The 20234-nt window shown below is 43.0% G+C and overlaps 1 protein-coding gene across 3 annotated transcripts in view; it reads right to left on the bottom strand.

Moving 5' to 3' along the window:
- TOX2 (TOX high mobility group box family member 2) overlaps positions 1–20234 on the bottom strand; it is a 256708-nt gene that overhangs the window by 137092 nt on the left and 99382 nt on the right. The window lies entirely within an intron of this gene.

Raw genomic sequence — 20234 nt, forward strand, 5'->3', positions numbered from 1 at the left:
TCACAGCTCATCATCCATTATGAGATTAAAATATTTTTTTTTCCTCCCGTGAAGTATTAATAAATTGTGCAGGCAGCCCAGAGTCGGTGCCGTTTACACAAATGGTAGTGAATCACCTACCTAGTTATTTCTTAATGGATGGAGTCTCTGCAGTTCTCCTTATCCTGTCATTTGAGAAACCGAACGCACGAACCTGTGCACGTTGCCGTTTGTTTGCATCATCATACCCCGCATGCCACGAGGCTCATGCTGTAGCGGTAGGATGATGAGAACCATGAGTATGGGAGGGGGGGGAAGATGTTCTAGTGGATTCCCATGGTAAGTGTATAAATCCACAGTACTTACTACAGAACAACACCAAAGCATCCATGTCGATCAATACAAAAGAGGAAATGCACTTAAAAAAAAAAAGTCCAAGTCTGTGTTCAAATCCCTTCTAGAATTCACTTACATTCCCCTGTGGGGGCAAAGTCACTGAAGCAGCACTGATACAATACAGGCTCCTTGGAACATACAGTGAAGATGTAAAGCTGTAGTCAGAGCACCACTAATGGGTCTTTGAACACCTCTGCTTTATTACAGCATCACACAAAGCAGGCATGTTTAATGTTTAAACTCCCACCAACTAATGCCTTCAGCAAATATGTATTTATCCAGTGCTTTTTGACGCGCTTGTCGCCTGGGCAGTTAGATGCTGCTTTTACACACACATACAAACACACACACACAAAATTAAAAACAAATAATATATACACTGTCCCATTGAGCACCTCCAAACAACAGTAGCCTGAAAGTCCTTGCCAATCCATCCGTCTTCAGATTGTCCAGAAGTTGTTAGGAGGGGAAAACGAAATTAACCTCATCACTAACACAATAAATCCACCTTAAATGCTGCCGTGAAGACCATCAAATTCAGGATCTGGCCCCATAGAAACAAGAAGGGGTGCTGAAGACCAGGCCCCTTTCTGCCAGTCTGGGACAGCTGAATTGTAGGAACTGATAGCTGGAACATCCTCTCTGTCTTAACTGCAGTGAGCAGGTTTGGGTGAGAGGCATTCTGCAGTAATGGGCGATTTGGGTTTCATTCGTAATCAAACACACACTCTCCTGTTGAAGTATCAGAGGGGTAGCCGTGTTAGTGGTGGGTATAGGCCAGGATATAATAGGCTTTGCCTTCCCTGGCACTGCCACTGACCCACCGCCGGACAACTGGGCTGCGGTGCCCCCCCACTTCCCCGAGACCCCCACCGCCTCCTCCACCCCACACCCAACCCTCAGAACGTCCCTGCTGCTCAGGCTGGCGGCTCGGTGGGGGGAGGGGGCGGGGTCTTCAGAGGTGGGAGGAGCTGGCGCTCGCGGAGACTGCCTGCTTGGCCCTGTGCTCGGGGGGGTGGGGGGGGCGGCGGCTCAGCCTGGCAAATGCTAATGACAGAGTATTCTTCAAGTTACAGACTGGAACACAATGCAATGTTATTCCCACAGAAATGTGCAGCAATGTAGCTATGGAAAAGGTATATAAAACTAAAGCAAAGCTTGGTTCAGAGTTAGGAAATATAATACCAGTACCAGGGCAATTAACTGCGACAAACTTCTTTTTAAAAAACAGTATTATTTACTGTGAGAGGAACAGAGGAACTTCTGACAAGTCATTTTGAAGTGTTTTTTAGAAGACTTTTGTATTTAGCATAACATAAAATACATCACATGAATCTGAAGCTGCAAAGATAAGGAGCTAACTCCTCCATGGGACTGAATGGGAGGGTGAAGAGTGCTTCTAAACCACATTTCTACTCTATCCTGGAACCGGTAAAGTCAAAATGGCCCCCACATAACTGAAAGCAGCCTAGGAACCACTCTCTGTTATGCCAATCTGAGCAATGTCTTAAGAACTGCTCTTCCAGCTGAGGATTGGCCAGATGACTGGGTACTGAGACTCTGCCCCAATATGCCCCAAACGTGCCCCTATGCAGAGTGGGTGGGAACAGGTAGCATAGAAGAATGAGAAGACTGACAAGGACGTTACTTCCCATGAGAGTTCAGGGGCTCAAACATTAACAAATACCAGATTTCTAAACTGAATTGGAAGAAAGGTAAATAAAAAATATTTTTCTATGACACATATATAATCCACTGTCCAGAATGGCAGCCTGGAAACCTGTGAACCTGGGAACATATAACAACAGCTAGTAGCCTGCCACAGTTATTAGCTACAATCACATATTGTGGAAATGGACAGTCACAGGTACTATGACAGCCAAGATTTACTTACAATTCCTGAGACATTCCAGATACTCGTGGATACAGGGGGAAAGGTCAAAGCTCAATTCCTCAAGGAACAGATGAGGGTACAAGAGGATTTAAATCAAAGCCAGTATCGCCTGAGTCACCAAGTACAAGCAGAACCTGGCTGAAGCCATGAGTTAATCAGCCTGGAGTGAGATGTGTTAGCAACTGGATCCTAAGAAAACCTGCCAGACATTTAGGGGCTGAAACCTTATAAAAATGCCTCACTCATTAAGTGACTTGGGAGGCTTTTCAAATGTCTTTACAGTAACATTCTTTATTACCAGTGAAGTTAAACTGGTGTCCTTAGAGAAAATAAAGCAGCCAAAGAGGGGGAAAGGGATTGTAAGGGGAGGCAGCAAGTTACAAGTAAAAGTCGGACTAAAGAAAGTGGGATGATACAGATAGTCATGAAGTCAAAATGCTAATCCCCGTGTTAAGCCCCTGGACTTGCCCAACACACGCTATGGTTTTAGCTGACACATCTTCAAAATGTTAGGCTATTCAAGGCCTAGATGTTTCCATAAGCTTGAGCAGACGCAGTCGGAGCTGAGTGCTCATGCTGTTCATAAAACCACTCCAACCAAACTTGCCTCCTGGGATACTTACTAAACTTTACCAAAAGCATATTTATTTCTCTCCTCAGGCCCAGCCCTAAATCTGTTCGGAGTGGGACAGAGTTCTTTCCAAGTGTCAATTTCTTTGATAATTGCATTTGAGCCAAATGATTGTGTCTTTCACCAAGTTCTCCCCGACACAAAATCTTTTCCTCTTTTCTTTCATGATAGCCAAAGCAATAAAGGAAGAATATTGGTAATCAGGTGTCACTAGGGAAAAAACTGGTGGAAAAGAGGTGGTGTTACTTTTTCTTTTATCTTGTACATTTCTCCATATCCTTGATACTGAAATTATAAATAAAAAGGCAAAAAGGAGTATTATGCGTTATATTGAAATCCCACTCTTTGGCGTTCAGAAATTAAACACCATAGCATGATCTGTTTGAAGAACTCTGAAGAGCTTTCTGCATGTTACATAGCTGCTTTCTTTTTTTGATCCACAGCATCTCTATGCAAGCATGATAAATTCATTCCCTACGTTGCACTCAAATGCATGATAATTTTTTTCCTTTATATATAGTTTCTCATTTGACATTTTATGGGCCAGTTTTCCCAGAGAAAATTATTGAACTGCATTTGCAGTGTTTGCCTACTGCTTGTCACTAGTATATACCAAAACATGCATTTAATCTGAAAGCCCATGCAGATTGGCCATTTTTGCACATGGATAGATTAAATATCCCTCTCGCATGTGGAACTCCTGTTAACTGCACATACAAAATAGGCATGCAAAATATGCAGCTTTAGGGCTCAACTTTCTAACACTCATGCATTGAATACACAAGCATTCTACTGATTTTGTGATATCAGCCTTCTATGACTTTGCTGCTGAATTAGAGAAGGAGAATTTGGCTTTCCTGGTTAATATCAATTGAGTTTCTTTTCATTTTCTCAGGTGTGGCAAATCTGGAGCAAAATCCTGCTCTTGGATGCATGGGTGGGTTAGCAGGTAAGAGAAAACAGTGACATCTTCCTTCCCTTCCAGCAGCAGGACAGGATTTCAAATGCAGAGCACACAGGTCGGTGCTCAAGGGAGTAAGAGTCATCAGGTTGGGAGCATAGTCAGTCCCCTGGCTCTCACCTGCTTGCTGCAGTCAGCATCATGCATTAAAAGGGATGCGCACTACTGCTTTTCAGTGCAGCAGAATGATGTGCTCCAGCGGGCCATGCCCTGCCCTGCCCTGGCAATATGGCTCAAGATCCATCACATCTGTGGCTCTTCTCTGCTGCCCACTTTGCATGTCCATGAACAGCTAGGGCAAGGCTTTGCCCATAGTGTACATGAAAGAGAGTGGCCAGTGAGCCAGACAGACAGTCTACCGGTTTCCTTACAATAGCTCTGCCAAAGCACCAGACGCAGCCCTGAGCTCCTTTTGAACAGAGACAGGAAAAAGAGTTCAAGTATGCTAGATGGCATGGTGGATGGAGACAAATGTCCACTAGGGACTAGAAGAAGTGGCTCCCAACATCTCTCTCACTTGCTACCTTCAGAGCCCAAAGGTGAACAGCTGGTGCCCTATAGCAGGAGCTACCCATAGCCTGTAAGGTACACTACAAACCAAGCCTTGGAATACAATAAGAAGTGGTAGCTCTAGGAAAAACAGTTATGCTGGAGTTTGTAACGTCCCTTGGCTGTACAAATCCCCAGAGTCTCTGCTGGCTGCCAGGATGTTCAGTGGCCTGTATGTGCCCCCCTGAAATCCTACTGCAGTTGCTTTGGAGCCCCCTACTGAACTGTTCATGCAGCACCAGGGACACAGCTGCCCCACACAGACCTGTCAAGTGGAAGAGCCTTCTTATTACATTAACTGCTGTGAATGAATGGTGGAGAGAATTGGGATGAAGGGAAATTTGTTCTACTGTGATTTCGTTTTCTTATTTTTCTGAGTGATACTGTATCCTCATTGCTGAACCACTTCCGTCTGGGGGAGCACAATGAACAATACTGCTTTCTTTTCTAGAAGAGATGTGGGTTATCGGCATTATAGCAGCGAAAGTAAATGTAAATCTGCTTTGCTCCCAATGGCAAGCCAAGAGCTTTACATTACGCGAAAGGAAATACCTCAGCCTACATTCAATGAGCATTTACAAAATCAAGATCAACTCAGCAGTGTTCTTATACTTTGTATTACCCAAATAACAGATGGAGAAAAGCTCCTTGTAATGGGGTCGACAGCCTGGAAGAACATACTGCACCCCATTGCCATGCTTCCCAAGCAGAGCTCCAGGGTGAAATGTTCGAACTTTAGCAGCCACATTTGGATCTGTTTTGTTTATAAGTCATCTGGAGTTCTTTAAATAAATTTGTTAAATTGTCTTCCAGAGATGAATGGCTTCTCCCCCCACCGCTTAATAAACTTTCAGGGATATCTTTATTGTTATGTCTAATTTTAGAGAAAACTAACATTTCCTGAGATTCAATTTCTCTCATAATTGTTGGAAGGAAACTAAATTGTCTGCTGTAAACATTCACTGTATTGTGTCAAAAGAATCTTTATTACAGTCCATTGGGAATACTAATAAAATTCCCAATCCAAGCCCTTGCTTGCCTTTTTTTCAGTTAGCTCTTTTCTCTTATGTGTTCATTAATGTCAGTTCAAACAGTCTGCAGCCTAGATATGAGAACTTAAAATATATTATTTAACAATCAAAGATAGAATAAAGACTTGTGCACAGTAAGATTCGTTTTTGCTTTTTCCTTTGCTGCCTTCTATTACAGAAAGTGAGAATAGCTATTCCATTTGTCTGTGTGCGTGCTTAGAGTTGATGAAAAAAATCTCATTAGTTTAGTCTGACATATACTCAATACAGTCTATGTACATATTTTTTTTCATTTTATTCTACAGCTGCAAAATGATACTAAATTTCATCAGATTGGAACAAAAACTATGGTCTTGGAACATTTCCCTTTAAGGGTCTTATATTTATTCAGAATTCATGAATCATTTTCCAGTAATACAACTATAATTATTCTTAAAGTGTTATGTTTGAAGGTTTAATATGAAATACTTGCAAAAAGCTCTTTTTCACTTTGATAGTTTATAATCTTCATGGTAATCAGATCAGTTAGCTCCTTCACACAGCAGCCAGGAAAATACAATTTAATATGAATCTCATACTCTTCACTCATGTTTTAATTAAAGTAATAAAAGCCAAGTCATATTTTGCCCTTTACAATGTACACAGACATACAGACCTAAGTTACATAGGACCAGCTCAGACATTTTTGATTACTGCTGATGGATTTCTTTGTTTATGATTAATCCAACACAACATTTTTCAAAGACTCCCAATCATGAAAAGAGGTGCCATTGATTAACAAGGCCATACACTTCATTGGGGATAGCTCAAGTGCACCCCCTGGCCACACTGGATATCTAGGCAATACAGCAATGCATCCTGCAGTGACAATGGACCAAATTCAGGTGTGATGTGAGTGGGCTCAGCTGCCATTTACTTCAAATGGAGTAGCATTCACTTACACCAAAGCTGGATGTGGTTCTACACATCCCAGCTCTTCATCTCGATTCCAAAGGCCAACCTGCATCTGAATATGGAAGATTAGGGCAGCCTCCACTTACTGCCAGTTTTTGCTCCCGTCTTCTTTAACATTAATAAGTAATATAATGCCATACCATAGGTGGACATCGTGATTGCATAGCGAGTGAAGAGACCACATCATACGGCTCCATTTGCCACCAACACTCACTACCCAGCACAGGGATTATGACCATTAGTAATCCTATTGACTTCAGCAAGATTACTCAGGAGAATAAAGAACATGCTTAGCAGCAAGTATTTGCAGGATTAATGAGATGAGCACTGCAGAATAAATGAAACGTAGATTTGGACACACTCTTCATGCAGCTTCTAGTAGAAGTTACAGAAGTCAGGTCTCATCAATGCTCAACACAATCACCACAAGGGAACACAATGATGCCTGTGCAACTGCACTGAAGCTGCTATCTGCCATAACACATGCAATAGTAAATCTTCAATCAGCTTCTCTAACGGTGAACGGTGCGGGATCCGTCATCCCTGGCAGAGAAACAACAAGAGCTCTCACTGAAGGCCAGAGCATGAGAACATTCCTGTTGTTCCCTTTCTCCTCAACCTAGCCCTTTTAGAGGTCAACCCTGATCTCACTGAGTTAAATGGAAGCAGGACCAGGCCCTTTGCAGTAATCAGAAAGAAGATTTTCAGGCTTAGGCAGGGCTTCTACATGCTGGGAAAATAATGAAGAACCCATAGCAATGGGTGAGCTGGGGCCTGAGCCAAAGCGTATTAAGTGAAGAAGATTCTTTCTACAGATTTCAATGGGCTTTGGATCAGGCCCTTTGGTGAGCTGGAGTGGAGTCTGAATCCACATGAAGTAGAAAGTTGTCATGGAACATAAATGTTGAAGGCAGGTTTGGATTGTGGAGTCTCCTTCCTGTTTGCACAGGCCTCCATCCAAATACTGAAGTGGAAAATAATGCCTTCCTGCTTGAAGTAACTGGCTCCCAAGTAACCTTCTGACAGTTAATCACCCTGTTATGACGGAAGGCCCAAACATAAGCTTGATCCTGGTGTTCAGATATGAGAAGTAATCAATCAATTTGAAAGGAAACGTCACTCAGCTGCTCAGTCATTTTTGGATTCTCACACTGCCTATGATGCAAAAGAAGAAAAAAAACCTACCACCCTCCCATCTAAGGATCCCATCTCCTACACACACACACACACACACACACACAACTCACAACAGGCCAAAGTAGAAAATCTTACTTGTCACAAATAATGTGATAACACGATAACTCGGAATCAATCATTAATATGTAAAGTCCTGACTTCCAATCAAACTTTATCATAGTGGGTAGTTGTGGAGACAAGCAGTGAAGAATTAACATAGTGGAAGAATTTGGAAAATCTGAAGACAGAAATAGATCATGCGTAAAAGTTATTGAATTGTCTTTGTCTGAAGTGACAGTTACTGTTAAAGAAAAATATAGCATGGTCTGGGAAGCAGCAATAGCTGACTGTAGAGGTGCAGTAAGTGGGCTTAAAAGCAGAGAAAAGTCCTTTCCGTATTATAAATATTACACCTATGTTTCTAAGGTGAACTGCTTTCTTGGAGGGTGCATTTTCCCAAGGCTTACTGAACTTTTCCTGGTTTCAGTCCAGCACATCCCCTGTATCCTATTGACCACCAAATATTTCAGCTGTGCCGGAGGGGCATGCAGTGGTCTCGAAGTTTTCAGAACTACTAGAGATTCTCTATGCTATGACAGAACATCAGACAGGTGATCTTCACAGATTCAGCTTTATTGTATGTTATCTTCATCAGTCTTTGGAGTTTCTAGATCATCAGCACTGCAGGACAGACACACATTCTAGCTCTGATCCATGCTAGGAGTTCTTCAACACCAAAAGATCCCTAATTAGAGACTTTTGGCAAGTTCTTGTGGGGGGGGGACCTACTCTTTTGAGCAAGGGAGTTTCTTGGGGGGGGATAGATAGATAGATAGATAGATAGATAGATAGATAGATAGATAGATAGATAGATAGATAGATAGATACTGCTGTGGTCTTGGTCAGATCTCAAATTCAAGGTCATTAACAGTTTGTGGCTGTTATTTACTTTGAAGTACCCAGGGTTTCACTCTCCCCGTTGTAGTTGTTCCTGATCCAGCTGGTGTCATATGGGGACCTAGGTTGATTGGTGAAATGTATGTGTCCACCTGTCCACAGATGAAATTCAGCCACAATATATTGCTCTTCACAGCCTTCTGTCCCTACAAGGCACTCTGTACCATCTGACTTCTTCTCAGATACCTACAATTGTATTTGATGCTATTTTTCCCCAGAGTAACTGCAGTAGAAACAGAGACTATTCCTTTTGGCTCCAGGAGCTGTTCAGTTACATTATCTTTTCATCCTGTGAGGCGTTTTGGCTGTTCTTTCAAACACAGCCCTATTGTTAACAATGCAGGAGTTCTTTGAGACCTAGAGGCTGAAGACGATGTTTATTCTATTGTAATACCAAGGTAATTTTTTCCCCATTTAAACAATATAGCCAATCTTACACCCAGATATGGATGCTTCTACTTCCAAAACCTTCATTAATTTCAGGCTAACCTACCATAATTCCTTCCGGACTGTACCCTCAAAAAAATTTAATTGGCAGATAGAAGCTCATACAAAATTCAGGAGCTTAGATCTTCATTTGTTCTTGCATTCATTTCAATATTACTCCTGTTTGGAAGGATCTACATTAACTGCTTATTCCACTAACCTCAATATAACATTATGCTGCTAATCTTTAAAATACGGTACATAATATTGTTGTTGCATAACCTGCTGAGGAGGGCATTTCATATATACTGGGTGCGTCCCCTGTAGTCTGCTGATAAAGCTCCTCTGTTTTTGATCCTCCAACACAGCATATAAAATTATACAGTAGTATCTGAAAAATAGCATATGAACAGTGAAGAGTGTACCTTTAATGCACACACACAAGTGGGCAGAGGTAAGGCTCCCTGTTCAACCTTTACTTTTGCATTTCTTGACTTCTGCTTGATATTGTATTTATTAACCATGTAATTAACTTTGTGTTAACATTTTGTTAGCCATGGAATTCTAAATGTACTCCCCCCCCACACACACATCTAAATGAAATTAAATTTTCACTCTTTCAATTAGAAACTTTGCATATTAGTTCTTTTTATTATAACAATAATGGTTGACAATTTTATTGTCATGACTTTTATTTGTAAGATGCATTATAGCCAAATTGTTCGCCATGAACCTCATAAATATAAAACCTGTGAAGGGTAAAAGCAAAAGAGAACAGGTCACTCATCTTATTCATGCATTTCAATGAAGCAAGACAGTCAAGCCAAGGAAGCTCATAGAATATTGGCTTATGTTTAGAATCACCAAGAAATCAACAAGCCAGTAGGACAAACTGCCTACTCTTCAAAGCCTACTATGATAACATCAGTGGGGTTTTTTTTACCAATCTGGTTGATGTTCCTCTGACACGTCTTCCTTAAGTAGCCAAGATCAATGGACTACAAAGAGTACGAAAGACTGCCTCTTCCCCTGGAAGTTTAAACAAACTCAGGTCCCCGAGACTCATTAAATGGCAAAAGAGGCTGAAAATTCACCAGGAGCCTTGAATGGAAATCATGCCAAGAAGCCTTCTCATAGCATCATGGACCATTTTGCTTTTCCTGTATTTATCTACTGTTCACTCTTTAATAGAGCAATATTCAAAATAAGGGTCACCTTTAGCTGTCACCCATACATGGAGAAAGTCTCTTGGTTTCTTACAACAATGCTATCAAATGAGCAGTGTCATCTATAGACAGCCTAACACAAAGAGCTGGAGGAAACCCCTGCTGTGAGTCAGCACTGAAGTCTTGGCAAGGATACCGAATTCACCTTACTTGCACCTAGTAACACCTACGAATCAGCAGTAAATGGACTGTTGGTATTTACTGGGTGCAGTGAAGTTGTAGCCGTGTCAGTCATGGTCCAAGAAAAGGTATTACCTCACTCACCTTGTCTCTCTGGTATTTATTGGGGACATACATATGTCCTGGCACACATATAAGGATTTGAGTTTGTATGTGTGTGTCTGGCCCTGACATTTAGTCATGTTTGGAAACAGAAGGATATTTAAAATAGCCCAAGGATCTGGGACAATAAGGAAGGAGGGTAAGAGCGCAGCATTGGAGCTTTAGCCACAGGAGTTGGGAAGTCTCTGCTGCTTGCAGATGGCCTGGACTGGCATAGCCATTCCCATCTCATTGTCTAGCTGTGGCATTGCTATGTATATTTGGCTGCTCAGCAGACCTGCTCCCACATGGAATAAAACCCATATATTGATCGTATTTCTTCTTTTATTGTTAAATGTATCATCCTTTCCCCTTCCCTCTAATGAGCGTAGGACTGCACCACCCCAAAAGCAATCCATGGTCAAATATTTCTCTGACCGTTTCTCTCTTTCTGAGACAATGGAGTATCCCGAACCCTAGCCCACCAGACTAAACATTGCTACAGCTCTGCTCCTCCTTCAGCACATGTTGGCTCAGAATTTCTTCCCCTCCCCTTCCCAGAAGCTACCCAGGACCAGTGCCCATGTAGTAATGCTCAGAGCATCCAAGGCTCATGTCATGTTAACAGGAGTGAAAGCCAATGCCCTCTCCCCTTCTACCCCACCATTACCCTCTAGTCCAGGGGTTGGCAACCATTCAGAAGTGGTGTGCCGAGTCTTCATTTATTCACTTTAATTTCAGGTTTTGTGTGCCAGTCATACATTTTAACGTTTTTAGAAGGTCTCTTTCTATAAGTCTATAATAGATAACTAAACTATTGTTGTATGTAAAGTAAATAAGGTTTTTAAAATGTTTAAGAAGTTTCATTTAAAATTAAATTAAAATGCAGAGCCCCCCGGACCGGTGGCCAGGACCCAGGCAGTGTGAGCGCCACTGAAAATCAGCTCGCGTGCTGCCTTCGGCACGCGTGCCATAAGTTGTCTACCCCTGCTCTAGTCTCTGCATACATGACTCGCTCCTCCCACACACTCACAGAGTCGAAGTAACAGCTAATCCATTCCCTGCCTCAGATTGCTTATCTGCAGTCACTGTACCAGTCCTATCCATGACAGGGCAGTCTGTTTAACTAACCAATCAGCCCATTTCCAGTGTTCTTAGGCTAAGGAACAATGTTCACCCAAATGCTTCTCAAATGCCCTTGACTTTCAGGTTCTGAAAGGGAGCAGTGATAACCACACTACCCCTGGTGCTGGCTGTTCATACAGATCCCTAACTTTGACACACACCATGCACCCCAAGCACTGGAAGCAACGCTGAACAACTAATCAGTGCAGGTAAGAGAGGCAGGGCAGCACTTATGGCCAAAGAAACTGTCTGGGGGACAGCTGCCGGATGGGAAGGCCAAACAATCACACTGCAGAAGAACAGCCTTGCCAGAGGAGTGGCTGTGTAACGGCAGGTCCTTGGCAAACCATGGCAATGGGGAACAACTCTGATCTCAAAGAGAAGCATTCTGCAGACCCAGTGACATGTTGGCTGTGGCTGGCCTGGGCAGTAGGGCAGCAAACTACAGGTGCATAAATCTGGGCCCAGTTTCTGCTATGTACAGAAAGGAAAAGAGAAAGAGGACAAAGAGCAAGGAAGAAATGGAGGAAGAAACAATGGTCTGTGGAGGTGAAGGAGAGTTCTGTAAAGGGAGAACAGGCTCAAAGTTTAACTCTTCCTCTTGTTCTCTCTTTTCTCCTCCTCCTATCACTTTCCCCTTCTTTCTCACCCTCCATCATTTCTCATTATAATGAACGGAGACTCCTCCCCATTCTTCATTTGGCATGAGTCAGTCACAGGTGTAGTTCATCAATTAAGCCCTCCTGATTGAAGCGCCTCTCTGTTCCTTTGTGCTGCCTGGCCCCTTGTTTGACAAGCTTCCTATTTGGGAGGGGTGGGGGGGAGTATGTGTAACTGTATTCCTTCCTCTTCATTAGGAACACACATGTGGAATCACTCCTGGGTTTCCTCCTGTTGTGCTCCTTTACCTTTTCTCTCCCAGTGTTACTGCCATGCTATGATGCTGGTGGCAGTTCTGAATGAGTTCAGGGTCTGTGTTGTTGGCTGATTCATGCTGCCGACACCATGCTGCAGTGAGGACTATTGGGGCGAGAGTTGTCGCATAGACCCTGCTAGCATCAACTAACCGGTACTTAGTTTGCAATAGCAGGGTCTATACAAGCCCGAAGTCTCTCGTGTGGAGTGGGCTCACTGTATATATATCTGCCCACAGTCCAGTTTTACTTTATATATGACTCTTTTGTTGACATTCTGTTACATTTCAGTTGAGAATGGATCTTTAGGGGGAGGGAGGGCTGTTATCACAAAGTTTTACAGCACATTTTATAACCTCAGGTTGCCAAAGCTATCTTCGTCTAGTCTGTAATACCAGCAATATATGAGGAAGTTCCTGGTATCCTCACTAGTCTCTAATTATGCTATTATTTACTTTTACATTATTGCTTGTTTACCAAACTCAGTTTTACTGTAATGGCCAAATCTTCATAACTAGCAAAATTATTGTTATGTTAAAATGAGTGTTCCAAATGTTATTTATTATTTGATAAAAGCTGCATACCCCTGAATGAGGGCATTAAATGGCAAGAACACTGCTTCAAATTCCCATTTTAAATAAGTCACCACGACAGCTGTGCCTTTATAAAACACATTACAGCGGCACTCAGACCCATATGGCTCAGGGATATATACAAATTATATAGTTTCTGTCATTCAATCAAATAAGAGGGACGTTTTGACCCCAGAAATGAGTCAAATACAAGTTGTAATTCAACACCCAACAGAGGCGATGATGGTAATGCGTCTTGACATCTGATCAAACAACCCTGACCATTTGTCCCCCAAGATCAGTGAGATACTGTATCTGTTATGACTAATACAGACCAAAGTTTAAAGATTATGAAAATAGATACAGTAGAGAGATGTTGATTTATACACACACACATACACACATATATAGACACATCCCAATTTTATTTATATGCATGTGCACACGCGCGCGCACACACACACACACACACACACACACACACACACACACAATATCTATCTAGCTATGTCTATGTATATGCTTGATTCTATTCTCACCTATGCCAGGTCTCCATTAGTGTAACTGCACTGAATTTATTTACCCCAGATGTACACTAACTGAGATGAAATTCTGGCCTTTATTTTATATACATCTTACCATCTCCAGTAGGATGCTCGAAGAGCCCCTTTCCATTGATCTACATTGTAGCATAGTGTATCTCTCTACAAATTAGACTGTGCTGCTCTGACTAACATGCATAAGGTGGGAGAAACAGCATAAGTAGGTAGGCCAAGGTCTGATTCTATTCGCAGTTCTGCTACTGCTTCACTACAGGTGATCTCTGGCAAGTTATTCTCTGTGCCTGTTTACTCATCTATTATACGGAGGCAATAACACCTACTTAAAGGGTACTGTGAGCTTTAGTTAGTTAATGTTTGTAAAGCGCTTTTAAATTTTCACTGTAAGTGGAAAAGACCATTAATACCAAACAAACCAACCTTATACTCATATCAAACTGCATTCCAAGCATTCACATTGCTAGACTAGTCTCTCCATTAATTTTTTAAGCATAGTCCCACTTCTGTCTTATTTTGCACAGTACACTGGATGATTGGTAACCTGTACATTCCTCAGGATTTTACATTATTTAGCTGCTCCTCTTTGTTTCAAAAAAAGGAAACTGACAAGGGTGAAGAATGACACCCTGCCAACTTTATCAGACACAATAGATACTTCGCTCATCTCAGGGGGTCAAATGTCCATGGTCGTTTGATCAGATGTCAAGTGGCATTAATACCATGGCCCCTGTTGGGGGTTGAATTACATTTCGCATTTGACTCATTTCTGGGGTCATATGTCCCTCTTGTTTGATTGAACGACAGGAATTATTCTCATGGAGCAGTTTCTGCCACTGTGGCTAAGGGTCTGTCAGCATTTCCATTATGCTATAGGCCTCCATGTTCATGGGTTTAGTTCTCCACGGAGACAGCCTCTTTCTGGCATGAAAACATGACATATAATGAATAGCCTGGGAGCAAATCTTTCAAACATAAGATTCAGGGAAACAGTGGATCGGTTAGCTTTAAGATGTACATTGCTTTTGTGTATATAAACTAGCAGCTCTGGAACATGCTACTGCTCACAAGGAAAGAAGTGTACACACAGTTAGAATAGGGAATTGGGTTCTGAGCCTCGCTTTACCGCTGTGAGACCTTAGAAAAGTACTCAGGACACAATTCTGCAAGGTGCTGAGTCACGGGAGCTGAAGATGTGCAACCCCTTACAGGGGCTGCTTATCACAGGATCAGGCCTCTTAATCTCTCTGTGTCAGTGTCCCCATTTGTCTCAATATCCCCAACTGTATCTACCTGATGGGAAAGGAAGAGGTTGAGAGGCTTAATTAATTGTTGGTAAAGCACTTTGAAATTCCTGAATAGAAAGTGCTAAAAGAGAGCAAAGTTTTATCATCATCAAATTGCAGTTATAAACACTACACATGGAGGCCATTTAAATCCAAAAGGCTAAAAGCCATTACATTCAACAGAAAAATGATCGAATCGTAAATCTAATCCCCAGTTAGTATTTTGGAACAAAAGTGCAGGAAAGCACAACACGGCATTTTAAAAATCAGCTGCAGCATGTAAGCAAAAAAGAGAGTTAGTTCTTTATTATAGACGTTTAGGGCCAGATTCTCCACTGCATCACAGTAGCCTAATCTTGGACTGGAGTAACTCCATTGATTTCAATGGGTTTCACAAAGTGACCCCAGCATAAAATTGGTGTAACACTGCCAAAATCTAGCCCATATTTTTAAGCAAAGTCTTCCTGCCCAAAATTAGCTCTTATATAAAACAGATAATCCATTAACTTTAACTTAGAATTTCTCAGGTGTCACTGATCAATTTGATCTGAACGATATACTCTGACCATCACTGACGTGCAGTCACTTCTGGGGTAAAACGCAGCACCTACTGTAAGAACATAAGAGCTTCCATACGGATTATGGTCCATCTTGCCCAGTAGAATGTCTCCGACTGTGGCTCATACCAGAGCTTCACGGGGAGTGTACAGAACAGGGCAATTATGGAATGATCCACTCACCTTCCACTCCTGGCATCCAGCAGTCAGAGGTTTGGCGTCGCATCCCTGAGCATCTTGGCTAATAGCCATTGGTGGACATATCCTTCATTAACTTATCCGGTCTTTTTTGAACCCAGTTATACTTTTGACCATCACAAATTCCCATGGCAATGAGTTCCACAGGTTAGTTGTATGTTATGGGAAAAGATATAATTTTTTATTTATATTAAACCTGCTGCCTAGTAACTTCATTGGGTGATCCCTGGTTCTTGTGTTTTGGTTGTTATTCACTTTCTCCACACCATCATGATTTTATAGACGTCTATCATATCCCCCGTGAGTCGTCTCTTTTCTAAGCTGAACAGCCCTGATCTTTTTAGTCACTCCTCATATGGAGGCCGTACCTAACAGTACACAGTGGCACTATGTAAAAGTTCAGGACAGGAAATGAAGAAAAAAACAGATCCATTGGTTATAATGTAATGGATGCTACAATTAATAACTATGGTTTCTATTTATCCCCAAGGAACGTGGGTTCTGAACGGTGTTCCCATGCATGCTATAAAGCTGTACCTGTGGTGGTGGCTTACCTGCCTCTCAAATGAGATTCTGGAGCTGTGCTCCTGAATGTAATGTGTTTGGCAAACACTAAATAACGGCTGGAGCGCTCCCTGTAATAGAACCCTTGTATTGTTAGTAATGAAGTCATGGCCAGTGTAATAAAACGCCCTTAGGTAAACAAGCAATCATGAGAAAGTAAACAATGGCAGGGCTAGTAACTAATGAGGGTGGAAGCTGGGAATACCGAATGACTGCTGCCATTACACACCAGGTAAAGCTCCTTTTGGCAACTTTGGAATGTGCTATGAAACCTCATGGTAACATTGGGATGCTTTCAGGGCCTGGACCGAATTTCTCTCACTCCTTCCGTCCTGCTTCTATCCCTGCTCTCTTCTCCCCCCCGGCAAGGGTTAGTAATGGGCTCAGGAACAGGGCAGTGAGGAGAGACTCAGCGCTTTGACTACATGAGCACCCCACCACTGGGCATGTTTGGAGGCTTAACACCAGCATTGGCAGGATAATGTCCGTACCAGTAACCTGATACTTTGCATTGTGCTCTTCACGCCTTCCTTCTTCCAGGTCCACTACTCTTCCCTGTCAGTCAGTCCAAAGGCATGGTACTAGAAGGTGTCTGCTAACATGCCCCAGAAGTCTGGTGTAGAGGAGACACCCCATACCTTTGATATGTGTTAAGCAGCCAAGTTGAAGCCTTGTAAGGCAAGTAGGACCTTGTCTAGACTAGGATTTAAAGGCATGTCATTGGATGAAGTTACCTAGCTTCATCTACCAATGCACCTTTAAAGGCCAATCAAGACAAACCTTTTGCCTCCTCCCAACTTTTCTCACATTGCGCCCCCACCCCAGCTCTAAACAAACTTCCTCCCACTTCCCATATAGCAAATGCCCCCACTCTCCTCCCAAAGCCTTGCCTTCTCTTTAGACTGACCTCACACTTGGTAGGGCAATGCCCATCCTTTCATGTATTTATACCTGCTCCTGTATTTTCCACTTCATGCATCTGATGAAGTGGGTTATAGCCCACGAAAGCTTATCCCAAATAAATTTGTTAGTCTCCATGGTGCCACAAGGCCTCCTCATTGTTTTTGCTGATACAGACTAACACGGTTACCACTCTGAAACCTGCTACCCGTGCATGTCCACTTCACAAATTGCTTGTGAAGTCTTCACATCTTGCTGTCTGTCTGAAAGGTGCCTCCCCACCTCCTATGACGCCTCTCTTGGTTTTACCCCTGGCCCCCTTTGTCTCTTGGCTTCCTCCTGTCCCCTCTAGTCTCTCCCACTCCTTTCTCCTGTTGCCTCTTCCCATACATGCCCATCTCTGTTACCCCACCTATATCCCTCCCAGCCGTCTCTACTCCTGTATGCCACAGTGCGAGAGAACAGAGGAGCCCAGGAGGAACAAGCATTGTGCCATAGAGCAAGGGTGGGCTTTGCAGGCAGGGGGAATGTGCTTCTCTCTATGGCAGAGGTAGACAACCTATGGCACGGGTGCCAAAGGCGGCACGCGCACTGATTTTCAGTGGCACTCACACTGCCTGGGTCCTGGCCACCGGTCCGGGGGGCTCTGCATTTTAATTTAATTTTAAATGAAGCTTCTTAAACATTTTTTAAACCTTATTTACTTTACATACAACAATAGTTTAGTTATATATTATACACTTATAGAAAGAGACCTTCTAAAAACGTTAAAATGTATTATTGGCACGCAAAACCTTAAGTTAGAATGAATAAATGAAGACTCGGCACACCACTTCTGAAAGGTTGCCGACCCCTGCTCTAGAGGCATCAGAATGGGAGCCCAAAATCATTCTGCAGATTAATTCAGGAAGACACTAAATGTGCTCTCCTCCTTCCCATGCAGATTGACTGGGAAAATGTCAATTTATAAGGCTACAATAAAAAAGAGCAAAGAAAAGCGGCAATAACTGGAAAGCAAATAAGAACCACAAAGCTGTCCCAGCAGGTGTGCCAGGGAGGGCAGCTGACAGGGGTCCTGCTAGCAAAGACAGGAGCAAAGGACACCACTAGCCCTGAGCTTTCTCGCAGCTCAGCTAACAAGCTGGAGGGCCCCAGAGAGAGAAAAATATTCTCCCCAGCAGGAAAGAAAAGGTGGAAAAGGCAGCTGAGCTATCATGCAAGTCAGGCTACGAGGCCCCAGACTGGATTGACAGAACGCCAGACAGAACGCTAACAGACACATACAGCGCTGCACACAGGAACTGTTCAGTACCCCTCTGCCTCCTTAACCATGCTGCCACTGACCTCCCTTCCTGGATGGCAGCAGGTCCCTTCATGCTGGTCTCTCCAAACCAAACCCCATCATGCTGGCTCCACCGATGTCCTCCCTCATATCTACCATGCTCCCCTCCTCAGCATTGAAAGGGCTTGGAAAGATACCTCACCCTTCACAAACTGCCTCTCCTGTAGCCAGCCAGTAGCCTGAGTGGTGGAGCTTAAATCTCTGCTTTGCTTTTCCTTTGAGACATGGAATATTCAGCCTCCCTGCCCTTCCCCCAGGGGTGGGGTCTCTCTTTTACAACAGACTGACACATAAGAAATCACCTTTTGGTTTTCGCTGATATGGTGTTGGTGGGGGGGAGAGGGCTGTGTGTTTTGGAAATTTTAGTGTTACCCTTAGCTGATCCTATGCCCATCCACAGTTAATTCCTCCCTTCTTATTTTTTTAAAATTTATTTTGTGTTTTAAAACATGGCTAGAATTTCCATCTGAATTAATTATTTACTAGATGTAAGGGTTTATATTTTTTTTAACCTTCTCCTATTTTAAATCTGCACACTGATTCCCAAGTGCATGACAATGTGCCTTTCCTTATTAGAAAGTCATCTCCTCTGTCTAGGAGGAATTTACTCATCATCTCTTAGCAGTGCTTCTTATTCTGGTTTCCCTCAGGTTACCCACATAATAAGGAAGCAAGATATCACAAGGTCTGAGAGATAAATGTTATCACTTTACAATAGGAAATACAAATGGTTCCTTTTGGCTGCAGTTCAGGTCCCAGTACAGTCCATTCTCCCACACTATATTACTGATTTCATATTCAAAGTGGCCAGGTGAGTCATGCTGTGCATTGGACTGGGAACTTCTGACCTTTCTTGATGAGTATGTAAAGTTATTGCTCCTTGAGTTTTTTCTAACACAAGGACTCCCAGCCCTTCTTATGATTCATACTCCGTTAATACACTTTGGTCTCCATCCCGAAAGATGCTAAACACCTGCAATCCCAGTGGCTTCAGTTCAGACATTTGAGAATCATTTGTTCTTTTGCATCTGATCCTGATAAGCAACAGACAGTTCCCTGGCTGTTTCAGCCCCACTATCCAAGCGTGGTAGGTGCACTGCGCTTTGCTGGGGCCCTTTTACAATTCCCGGACAAGTCAAATGAAAACAAGCACCGATTAGCAAAAGGGGCATCCCCTTCCTGTCCTGCCAGGCACAAGCTGCATGGTACTCTCAGAAATGTGTCACCTATCAAGAACTGCCACTGGGCTCCCAGCTTTGCTGCATTGGGGCCAGAATGTTCAGCGCCTTGTGGGTTCAAGCTCTTTGAGATCAGACAACACAGGAAAATCCTAGCTCGTCAGCAGCACTATCCAGTTCCCAACGAAAGAAGAGTTAATTCAAGCTCAGCTTCCCCCTTTCCTTGCCCAGGTGCTCAGGAAATGGGTGCTTGGAAATCTGAGATGGGAAACTGTCTTTGGGGAGGTCAGACTGCACACCCAGGGCTTAGCAGTCAGGGTGAACCCTAGGTTGCGGGTTTTGGTCACTTGTTAGGTTTATCTGGTGTATTTATTTTATTGTGACCTTGTTCTCAAAACACAAGGCACTCTTGCTGTGTATTTGTTTCCACTGAGTCATTTTAACACCTGATGATTGCATCATACAAGCCTTTTCCACCCTCAGAAATGTCTTGAGCAAGCAGCCCCTCTCCTTTGGAGCTGGTGCAACAGAACCATTCGATGCGGTCTCTGAAAGCCTATGGCAGAGTGTCTCTCTCTCTCTCTCTCTGCATGGATCTGA

The sequence above is a fragment of the Trachemys scripta genome, chromosome 12 (genome assembly GCF_013100865.1).
Source record: "Trachemys scripta elegans isolate TJP31775 chromosome 12, CAS_Tse_1.0, whole genome shotgun sequence".
Lineage (NCBI taxonomy): Eukaryota > Metazoa > Chordata > Testudines > Emydidae > Trachemys > Trachemys scripta.